The 11,909-nt window shown below is 35.2% G+C and overlaps 1 long non-coding RNA gene across 1 annotated transcript; it reads right to left on the reverse strand.

Moving 5' to 3' along the window:
- Positions 1-387: 387 nt before the first annotated feature.
- On the reverse strand, positions 388-2,401 carry LOC126616718 (uncharacterized). Its single transcript, XR_007621241.1, has 5 exons — positions 2,108-2,401; positions 1,930-1,993; positions 1,320-1,393; positions 903-998; positions 388-517 (listed from the first exon to the last, which is right to left on the reverse strand). It is a non-coding gene; the product is annotated as an uncharacterized LOC126616718 (long non-coding RNA).
- Positions 2,402-11,909: the final 9,508 nt, after the last annotated feature.

The following is an 11,909-nucleotide window of genomic DNA, read 5'->3' on the forward strand; positions in this document are numbered from 1 at the left end:
GATTACTAGAAATTTTGACTTTACCGACACATTGAATTTGTAGGAAAAAGTCAAAATTTGTCGGTAAAAACTCTTTCCCGACGAAAAAATTTGTAAGCCATTTTGGTGCGCAAAGCATGTCGTGCAAGACTCTAGCCGACAAAATTCAACATTTTGTTGGCTATGAAGTGGTTCTTTCCCGACAACATATTTCATCAGCATTCTTAAACCCCAACAAAAAATTATGTCGGAAAATGATTTTTAAGCCTACAAAATGCACCGTTTTGCCAACAAGATATGTTCGTCGGAAAAGATATTTTGTTGGCACTGCCTTACTCTACCGACAAAATTAGCTTTGTCGGGAGAATTTTAATTTATAAAAAAAATGCTTGAAAACACAAAAAATAATTTCTAATAATGCTGCTTTGATTAGTGATATGCATATGCCCAGTGGTTATATAAAGTATTATATTATACAATAATCCTATCCTACTCTCATTCATCAGTATCGGTTTAGCAATATCATCGCAATAATATCCTGCAAAAAAAATACAAATGGTAATTATTATGTATAAGAAAGAGCATCCTTTAAACCGAAACAATCAAATTGTAGCTAGGAATCTTTCTATAAGTAATAACATTATGGAGTTGCACTGATTCACACTACATCATGAAAAAGACACATTCAATTGAAGATACTTTAACACACAATCTGTTAAAAATGGGGATGGGCTGCAATAACACCATAGTTACACTAAACAATGAAAACTTAACCAATTTGTCAACAAGAAAGCATGTAACCACGTAATCAAGCAGATACTCAGACTTGAATCAAGACTTGAATTTCACTTGCATCTTGGATGATAAAGCATGTACTCATGTAATCAAGCATATGGTAAGTTCGATTAAGCAGAAGCATTTACCATACATATATTCTTAAGAGGCCAAGACAACGGTTCTTCCAAACCTTGCAATCAACATCTCAAACCACCTACCACTTGAGAGGTACTCTTTAGTCTCTTAATAAGATGCAAATCAAAATGAATGAAAGAAGGTACAATAAGTTACACAATAATAATTAAAAAAAAAATCAACTTTGGGATTAATTAGAAGCCCTCAAGAAAACAAAGAAAATCCTCAAACTTAAAAAATTTCTCACAACTTGATCAAATTGTATTAATGACGACAGTTGTAACTTATTGGGGATTCAAAATTGCTTACACAATGCTCCTTGTTCATGTCTAATATAGACATAATCAAACTGTTCGTCCATGTATTAGAATAAACACAAGGCAGAGAAAGCAAAATATACAATATATTCCCAGCACAATCAAACTTACATGTACAAAGCTCCTTGCTCGTTGTGTTCTGCACAATAGAGGGACAAAAATATACAATATATTCTTGGCATCGGCTGAATGGGAGAGTAACACAAGTTAGCAACCCACGAGAAAACATAACAGAGGGTCAAGTTATACAAAATACTTGAGATAAAATTCATCATCACCAGCCTCATAAGCAAGTGCAACTACATTAACTTCAAGCACACTCACCTGGAATAAAAATAACAAGACTAATTTAATAGTATTATTATTATTATAATTTCGATGAAGACAAGACTAAGTTAATATGGACTTGCACTTGTCAAACCAAGCTATTAGAAATCTTTCGAAAGAAGGAACACTAGACTTGCACCTATTTTAGTTTATATAAAACCACATATAAGCCAAACAATGGACTTGCACACCGAAACCCCCAAAATAGTACCAGAATTTTGCAATGTGCAGGGAATCAAACAAAACTTAAACCACAGTCACGCCCATCTATGTAAAACAAAATAAGTTAAGAACCCAAACCACAACCAAAATCTCTAAAATCCATATACCCAACCCCAAAATCTAACAATTTCAAATACTATAGCATCAATTGAGAAAGGAATTGAGAGAATACCTAGAGATCGCAGAGAGAGATAAAAGGAAGAGCATTTCCTCTGCTGAGGTTCCCCTGAAAGCATCTATTGACCAGAAAATAAAAAAATAAACAAACTCCAAGTTACAGATTAAGCGAATATAGATGGATCGAACCTTGAGAATTGAAATTTCAAACAAGAGAAAGGCTATAGACTTACAACGATCTGGGTGTCGGCAACTGGGTTTGGATCTGGGTTTATAATAGGAGAGAGAATCGTATAAAGAACCAATAGCGAAACTGCACCAGCAACGGAGAGCAGCTGACATGGTGGTAGACGAGAATCGTTGCCAAGATGGTCAATCCAAGAAGAGCAACTAAGAAGGGAGATAGCAATGGGATCCAAATCTAGGGTACGGCAACATTTTTTTATTTTTTTTTCATTAGGGTGCGATAGCTGATAAGCTCTAAAAAAGGAACAATTTTATCTTTTTTCGTTTTCCCAGTACTTGCAAAAAATTAACTTTTAAGAGAGGGAAACGTCCCCCCTTTTTTTGATAAAATGTGCCGACAATATTCTCAACTAATAGATGTTTCTTCGAGTAAACCTACTTTTTATGACAAATTATTTGTCGGCTTAAATCTATTAGTTTCTAGCCAATAATTCGAATATTTCGTCGGGACAAGACTCTTGTGCCAATAAATATTTTCTTTGTCAGTTTAAAATTTGTTGGCAAAATGATATTTTCTAGTAGTATTAATCTCTTAGGTAGAGTCAGGCAGTTGGACGATGTTGTTCAGATTGTACAGAATATGCCCATTGAGGCTGATGTTATAGTTTGGGAGGGTATTCTCACTTGCATAATGATGATGTTGCAATTGGGGAAAGCGTTAGCCTGAAAGCTAGGGATAAAAACACTTGTAAGAGAATAAAGTAATTGTAGTATAAACGGAGTAAGGTCGTATAGGGATTATTTAAAACAATATATGTATAAATCAATTCTTAATTAATTCTTTGAAAACAAAGTTTAGAATAAGTTTTTTATGACTTAAAATATTAAAAACGAATTTAAAATAAAAACAATTAAATAAATCGACAAAGTAAGGAAAACAAAATAAAACCGTTTTTAAAAATCAATTTATAAAAGCAATAGGGTTCCACCGACACCTTAACAATTTTACATATTTCTCCCAATCACATATTTTGAAGGTTAGGTTTTCCTAAAGTATGTTCTACTTGGACCTCCAACCTAGAACGTATATCAAACATGAACCCTTCCGAATGTTCGGAATGAATATGAACATGAAAAACTCATTAAGCTTTACAAAAACCCTTTGAAAACCATGCAACCCTTAAGATGTGGTGTTATTAACCACAAGAAGCCATTGCCAATTTGAACCTTCCGACTAAAATTGCATCAAATTATCTTTCTAAATATCCTAATGGTGGTCAATCATCACATCACTTGTTCTTTTATAATCAACCACTCCTTAGCAGCATCATAGGGCAACAGTATGTACGGTGTGAGTCGATGTTTATTAACTGTGCATTTAAGTTCAGTTGGTGAATACTTCATACCAACCCTTCTATGAGAATGAATCTTTGAATCTTTGAAATCAAATTGGGTTGTTTCCAGTGAGGCTTATGTCTCCGTCGAATTGACTTCAATCTTGTATTTAGTACCCACAACCTCTGCACTGGCAAAATTTCTTGACAAAGAATTTGGTTGTCATTAAGCTTTTTCTTCTTTTTCTTTTCATGTAAATCTTAGCTTGCTAGTAGGACTCATCTTGAATTTCTTCAAGTTTGATGGTCTATACAGGTGCACTATCTGTTATAGCAGCTAAAATTCTTATCAGTAACCTACCTTGTATCCAAGGTGGTCAGAGTGTTCAAAGTCTGATCGTGGGAGATAACCTCTGCATAGGGTATGTGTGACATATAAACTTGGGTAGTAATTGGTTATGTGGGAATTTCAGAATCAGCGTGTGTTATTTCCTCCATTGGGCATGAGTCACTGGTTGGTGGCTCATCAATTTCAGCATCTTCCATCCTAGTATCATTATTCCCTATCTTAATGTTTGAACCATCAGCATTCCTTTGAACCTTGCGGGTTTGCAATTGGTTGATTAGGGAAATTTTTTGAATTGGAATCGTTTTCTTGTTCTACCAATTGATATATGAGCTGCCCAATTTGCTACACCAAATTGTCAATTGAATTTATTATATTATGCATCTTTTGGGTGCTTCTTTACATATACAACCTAATGGACTCTACCAACTTAGCAATCTAGTCCTCCTCCGAAGGTTTATGTGGCACACTAGGATGTTGAAAAAGCGTTTGGATTGCTTACCCACATAGAAGTAGGATGCTCTGTCCACCTTGGATTGTAAAAATTTGAATAGGGATTGTTCTCGTTTTCTGTGAGCTGATGCGCGAGCTCTCCATCTTGCTCTTCAGTTATCTTTACTAATGGCTTGGTAATTGGCATGCTACCAACAAACTGCTTGACAAACTCTATCATTTCTACAAGTTTGTCTTCTAAAGGTCTTTGTGATACACTTGGTTGTTCAAAAGGTAGTTGATTATCCATCCACATAGAACTAGGCTACTCTATCCACCTTGGATTGTAAAATTTTGAGTAGGGATTGCACCTAGGCCTTTGAGAGTTCCTCATGTTGATATAATTCTACACAAATTTAAGAAAATATTTTCTTTGAAGACAAAACATAATATCATGGGTATGTAAATTGCAAAGAGCACAAATTGTAAGTTCAAATCCAAAATAACCCCTTGATGTTAATGACTCTCGTAAAGGCAGTCCTCGTGGTGCTGTGAATCTAGGAGATACGAATCCCGTCGTTAAACTGCTCTCAAAATTAACAAAGCATAACCTACAAAAATAAAAATAAAATCCAAAAGTAAATAAAATATATATACACAAATAATTAACTAAGAATATGGTAAAACACAAATTAATTAAAACAATCCCCAGCAGCGGCACCAATTTCTTGATAGGATTTTTACCACCTACAAAAGTAGGGATAAAAACGCCTAAAATACTTGCAAAAGAAACAAGGTAATCGTAGTATAGTCGGCTCAAGTAAAGTCTTTTCCACAAGGATTGAATAAATAATATGTATTTAAAACCAAATCTTAATTAATTATTTGAAACAAATTTTTGGAAACAGTTGATTTTGTGGCTTAAAATATTAAAAACGAATTTAAAAAAAAAAATATATATATATATATATAAAGGAAAACAAAACAAAACAGCTTTAAAAAATCAATTTGTAAAAACACTAAGGTATCACCATCACCTTAACAATCTTACGTATTTCTCCCAATATGAATTACCCATGCATATTTTGAAGGTAGGTTTTCCTAAAGTATGTTCTACTTGGACCTCCAACCTAGAACGTATTTCAAACATAATAAAATAATAAACTAGCAAATAAAAGGTTTCCTATTTAAAGTCAAATTCAGACTTCTTAGAAAAACAAACTTTTGACTGACTATATCAACTCCGATTTGGGCCCAAAATGTCTCTTTGAAAGATGTCCCCAACAAATCCTCAGAATAAACCTTCCTCAAACAGTTTTGTAGAAAAAATTGAAATTTTGACACGAACAAGTTGAGAGACTCACGAACATCCTCCAATTAGAATCACAAAATTTGTTTGATCACTTTTTGCTCAGGAGGAAGTCGAATGTCCTACATTAGAAATATACTTCAAAGTATTAAAATTCACACAAAATAATGAATAAATTAATACTAAAATTAGGATAAAATATAGTATAATATGGACTCATCAGTTGGCTTCTGAAGACTCAAGTTACTATCTTCTCTACTCAAATCTTTATGCCTAAGTTGGGAGATGGGATGACGTGAGCAAGGTCAAATTGATGATGAAACAAAGAGGAGTGAGAAAGACTCCCGAATCCTGTTCAGTCCTTATCAAAGGGAAGATTCATGCGTCCTCGTGGGAAAGGAAATGGATGTTAAATATAGCATAGGTTCTTTTGAAGATAGAGAATATGGTCTCTAGGTTGAAATTGGAAGGATATAAGCCCGACCTCACTCAAGTTTTTCTGGATATTGAAGAGGAAAACAAAGAGAACTCACTCACCCTTCACAGTGAGAAGATGGCACTTGCGTTTGGATTGATGAACACGAGAAATGGAGCTCCAATATTCATATAATGAAGAAACTAAAGGTTTGTTATGATTGCCATTCATTTATCAAGCTGGTTTCTCACGTTTACAACTGCCGAGTTGTGAGAGAGAAAAACTGATTCCATTGTTTTGAGAATAGTTTTTTCTCCTACAAAGGCTTTTAGTAGTGCAGTTTTAGTTAGCCTATTTGCAAACTACATGACTGAAGACTCATATGGTATATCACCTAATTCACGAGGCAAACACATGCAGGCTGCAATTTGATCAAACAGATATGTAATTCTTTTAATATGATACATTGACGTGGAGACAATGTTTCAGTTCCATTGCCATTGATCCACACACTGAGAATGCCATGCTATTAATGTTTTAGCTACTGTGAGCTAGATTTTACAATGGAAATGATGATCAATTCAATAAGAAATTGAAATGAATTTGCAAAAGGAATGACAGAGAAGAACTTTCAAGAAGGAGAGTACGTTGCTCTCTTTGATTCATGTTGGATTCAATCCACCAACGTTGCCTACAAACTCGGCTTTATAATCGTTACTCATACATCTCAGCATCGTGACTATGATCACGTGCAACACACATGTTTTTACTTAAATTCTAACTAACTGGACAAGTGGCAAGATATACACCAGTAAGATGTTTTAATCTTTTCTGTTCATTACAGAATTTGATACACACCTACACTAACACTTAGAACAATTTCGAACTCCTTCTTCTCCATTGCAGCAACCTTGTGTGATTGAACCACCAATACTCCATTCTAAACTGGTAGCTGGGTGCACATAATCGATCTTTAGGAAGAGCCTTGGTGAAATATCAGCAAGCTAATTTTTTGATATACAATATATCAGTTTGATGATGTTTGACTGCCATGCTTCTATAATGTAGTGATACATTCTTCCAATGTGTTTAGTTCTTTGATGAAACACTGGATTCCTTGTCATAGCAATGGCAGAAGTATTGTCACAGCAGATAGGAGTAGTTTCAGCTTATTCTTCACCAAAATCTTGAAGTATAAATCTTAACCACACAACTTGAACGGTTGCTTCAGTTGCACTCATGTACTCAGCTTCAGTTGTTGACAAAGCAACACTATGTTGTTTAACTGTGGCCCAAGAGAAAACCCCACTTCCAAGTGAGAAAGCATATCCAGAAGTGTTTTTTCATATCAGCTTCATCACCACTCCAATAACTGTCACAACAGTCTATGTGAATTGATTCTTTGCCTTTCTCATTTTCAATCCCATAGTCTAATGTGCCTTGTATATATCTAAGAACTCTCTTTGCTGCTCCCAAATACTTCTTGATTGGCCTATGCATGAATCTAGCACGTAGGCTAGCTACATACATAATATCTGGTTTAGTTGCAGTTAGATACAAAAGACTTCCAACCAATTGTCTATAGACATTCTCATATGTTTTCTCACTCTCATCATCTTTCTTGAATTTGTCACTCACCATCAATGGTGTACTAACAAGTTTGCAGTCTTTCAACCAAGTTTCTGCAATAGACTCACTGCATATTTCCTTTGATTAATGAAAATTCCAGATTTAGATTGAAGAATTCCCATTCCAAGAAAATGATATAGCAGTCCCAAGTCTGTCATTTCATATCTCTTCATCATGTCAACCTTGAAGTTTTCTAGCAAGTCAGTGATGTTACCTGTGTAGATAATGTCATCTACATAGATAGAGACAATGATACTTTCATTTTCTCCCCTTGTCTTCATAAACAATGTTGCTTCACTAGGACTTTTGATGAATCTATAGTTATGCAAATGAGCATCAATTTCTTCATACCAAGCTATTGGTGCTTGCTTTAATCCATACAAAGCTTTCTTAAGCTTGTAGACCTTATCTTCTGCACCTTGCACTACATAACCCTCTGGCTAATCAATGAAAACTTCCTCTTGCAACACACCATTTAGAAAAGTTGATTTCATATCTAGTTGATACAACTTCCACTTCTTTTGAGCTACTAAAGCTATGAGTGTTCTGATGGTATCCAATCTTGCAACAAGAGCAAAAGTTTCATTGAAATCAATCTCAAGCTTCTGTGTATACCCCTTGCCAACCAACCTTGCCTTATTCTTCTTAATTGTCCCATCCAAATTCAATTTGGTCTTATAAATCCATTTTACTCCAACAATAGGTTTGCATGATGGTCTGTCAACCAATTCTCAAGTCTTATTCTTTTCTATCATCTCAATCTCCTCATCCATTAATTTCTTCCAAGCTATATATGTTGCAGCATCATTGAAATTCTCTTGTTTAATCATGCTAACATTGCATCTAGCATAGATTTCACTCAGTGATCTCTCTTTGACTAGTGTAGTTTTAGCTGTGCTTGATTCATCATTCTCAATTTGAGAATCAGTGAACACATGAGTTGCACCCTTACTCCCTTCTAGTTTCATTCCATGATCAATCTCAAGTAGGTTGAGATTAACATGAAATGTTAGCTTGTCACAATTCTCTACATTCCAATTCCAAGTACCATTCTCATCAAATACCACACTTCTTGACAAAAAAAATCTTCTTGGTACTCAAATTGTAGATTATGTAACCTTTCTCCATCTTTCCATATCCAACAAATATACCTTTCATAAAGGCTTCGTCAAGCTTTTATCTTAATTGTCCAGGTATGTGACCATAACAAATGCATCCAAACACCTTCAAGAGTTGAATACTTGGTTTTCTGCCACTGAAAGCTTCAAAATGAGTTTTATGTTCCACTGCCTTAGTTGGACATCTATTAAGCAAGTACACAGAGGTGTTAACAGCTTCTCCCCAAAATTCATAAGGTAAATGTTTGTCATGGAGCATACTTTTAGCCATTTCAACAATGGTTTTATTCTTCCTCTCAACAACACCATTTTGCTATGGAGAATAAGCCGCTGTCAACTGTTTCTCAAGCCCCAAATCTTCACTAGTTTTAAAATTTTGTAGCCATTTTGCAATTCAACCATGGCTTTGAATTTCTTGAACACTTTGAACACTTCTGATTTGAGATTCAGAAGATACACCCAACACATTTTGGTTGCATCATCAATGAAGGTCAAGAAATATCTGTTTCCTCCAAATGTTGTGACCTACATTGGTCCACAAACATCTGATGGATTAATTCCAAGAGTTTGCTTGTTCTCCAAGTATGTTCTTTACTAAAGACATCTATGTGCTACTTTCCAGAAATGCACCTTTCACATACTCCAAAAGATTTCTTAAGTTTTGGCATCCCAACATCATTTCCTTAACTGACAACAAGTGCAAGCTATTGAAGTTCAAATACCCTAGCCTTTTATGCCATTCACAAGCATCACCTTCACAACAGGCTTTTAGTGCAGAACCATTCATGTCCTTCATGAGCAATGGGAAACATCTATCTCCAAATACCTATCTTCAAATATTGCAACCTGATCATCTCCAAATAATAGAAAATAACCATGCTGCATCATTTGCCCCACACTTAAGAGGTTTTCATCCAGTCCTGGCATAAGCATTACTTCTTTAATGTGTCTGGTGCCCTTTTTGGTTTCAATCACCAAGGTTCCTTTCCCACAAGCTTGAACTATTCGTCCATTCCCCATTTTGATTCTGCTTGAAACACTTCTATCTAGATTAATCAACATAGACTCATGTGAAGTCATATGGTTGCTACATCCACTATTAATATACCAAACATGCTCACTTTTGACAATTGTTGTAAAATTGCAAGCAAAGAACATTGAGGTTTCCTCCTCCATTCTTTGAGCCACTTGAACTTGTTGAACTGGCTTACTTCTGCAGTCTCTAGCAAAGTGATTAAATCTGCCATAGTTATGACACTTAGGCTTCCCTTTGACTCATAGTTCACTATAGTGCATATTTCCACAGATTTTACAAGCCTCTCTTGTGTTCTCCTTGTTGTACCAAGGTTTGACAGCATTTTAAGACCTATCATTACTTTTAAAATCTTCATTCTTATCTCTAAATTTGAAAGGTTTCTTCCCCTTGTATCCAGTGGTTTATGATCCACTTTTATTTTAGATACTAAGACTATTAAATTCCTTCTCACTCACTTCCTCATCTTTAATGTGTCTCCTTAATGTCTGCTCAAACCCTTTCAGTGTTGCAACTATCTCATTTGGATCAATTTCTTCCAATTTCTTAGTCCCCTCAATAACAGATACAATATTGTCATATGCAGGTGTTAAACTAATTAGCATTTTCTCAAGTAGCCTCTTGTTTGGCAAGGTTTCACCAAACATCTTCATCTTATTCACAAGTCTAGACAATCTAGCTAGATAATCAAACAGAGATTCATTATTTCTCATCCTAGCATATTCAAAAGCACGTCGAAAACCTTGGAGCTTCACTGCCATGACTTGAGCATCACCTTTGAATTCTTGCTTAAGCATATCCCAAGCATCTTTTGTAGTTTCCTGGTCTACGATTCTGGGAAAGATCTTATCACTCACAGCACCTTGTATCAGTCTCAATGTCTTTGCTTCTCTGGAGATGAGATCCTAATTAGCAAGGACTTGCTTCTCATCCGTCTCCTACTCTTCCTTCAACAATGTGAAGCCTTCTTCAACAAAGCTCCACATATTGTGAGGCTTGAAAATTGTTTTCATTCTAATACACCAGTGACTCCAGTGAATACTGGCACATGAAGATCGATGCTAGATCCAGCCATTTCCAAGCTTCTGATTTCTTTGTTGAAAACCCAGATGCTCACTCACAACCTCACATATTCACTCCCAGTTTTAAATCCAACCTGGCTCTGAGGCCATGTTAATGTTTGAGTTACTTTGAGCTAGATTTTACAAAGGAAATGGTGATCAATTCAATAAAAAGTTGAAATTAATTTGCAGAGGGAATGACAGAGAAGAACTTTCAAGGAGAGTATGTTGCTCTCTTTGATTCACATTGGATTTGGTCCACCAACCTCGCCTACAAACTCGGTTTTATAGCTGTTGCTCATACATCTCAACACCGTGACTATGATCACATGCAACACACATGTTGTTACTTAAATTCTAACTAACTGGACACGTGGCAAGATATGCACCATTAAGATGTTTTAATCTTGTCCGTTCATTACACAATTTGATAGACACCTACACTAACACTTAGAACAATTTCAAACTCCTTCTTATTCTCCATTGCAGCAACCTTATGTGATTGAACCAGCTGCCATGCTTATGCTCCAACACATGCATAGTTGAGATGATAGCGACTACCGATTTGGGCAGAGATGTGGCACAGAAAGAGGAAGAGGGTGAGCTTCCTATTATCGTTTATACAGAGTCATTGGCGATCTTATTCGCTTATCTTTATAAGTTGTTTCAATTTGTATATATTTGTGAAATAAATTCCTAATATTGTTCATATGAGTGGGTCAATATAAGTATTTTTCCTCTTTTGGAGGTTATTTATGGCAAGGTTTTAAAGAGGCCACATTTCGTATCTCACGTATTTGCAACCACATTTTAGTTGGAATGAAACTCATTTTTCTGGTATTTCTTTTTATAAAAAAATATAGAATTTGAATCTAGCATTCTTTTTCACCTCCACTGTGATAGAGATATACTACTAGTGATTATACACTTGAGATGTTGACACTTGTCTAAATCTTAGATAGGCAATTAGTTTGTTAGAAGCTAGTGAGTTGTATAAATACTTCACTTATGTAATCACTTCTTCATTAAGTAATCAAGAAGAAATATCTTCATCTCTCTCTCTCTCTCTTTCTCTTTGCAATATTGTTCTTATAGCTTAATAGAATATACATCAAGTATGCTAGTTCATGCAAAATCCCGTGATTTCTCACTAGACTGCTGTCAAAAGAATG

The sequence above is a fragment of the Malus sylvestris genome, chromosome 3, assembly GCF_916048215.2.
Source record: "Malus sylvestris chromosome 3, drMalSylv7.2, whole genome shotgun sequence".
Taxonomy (NCBI): domain Eukaryota; kingdom Viridiplantae; phylum Streptophyta; class Magnoliopsida; order Rosales; family Rosaceae; genus Malus; species Malus sylvestris.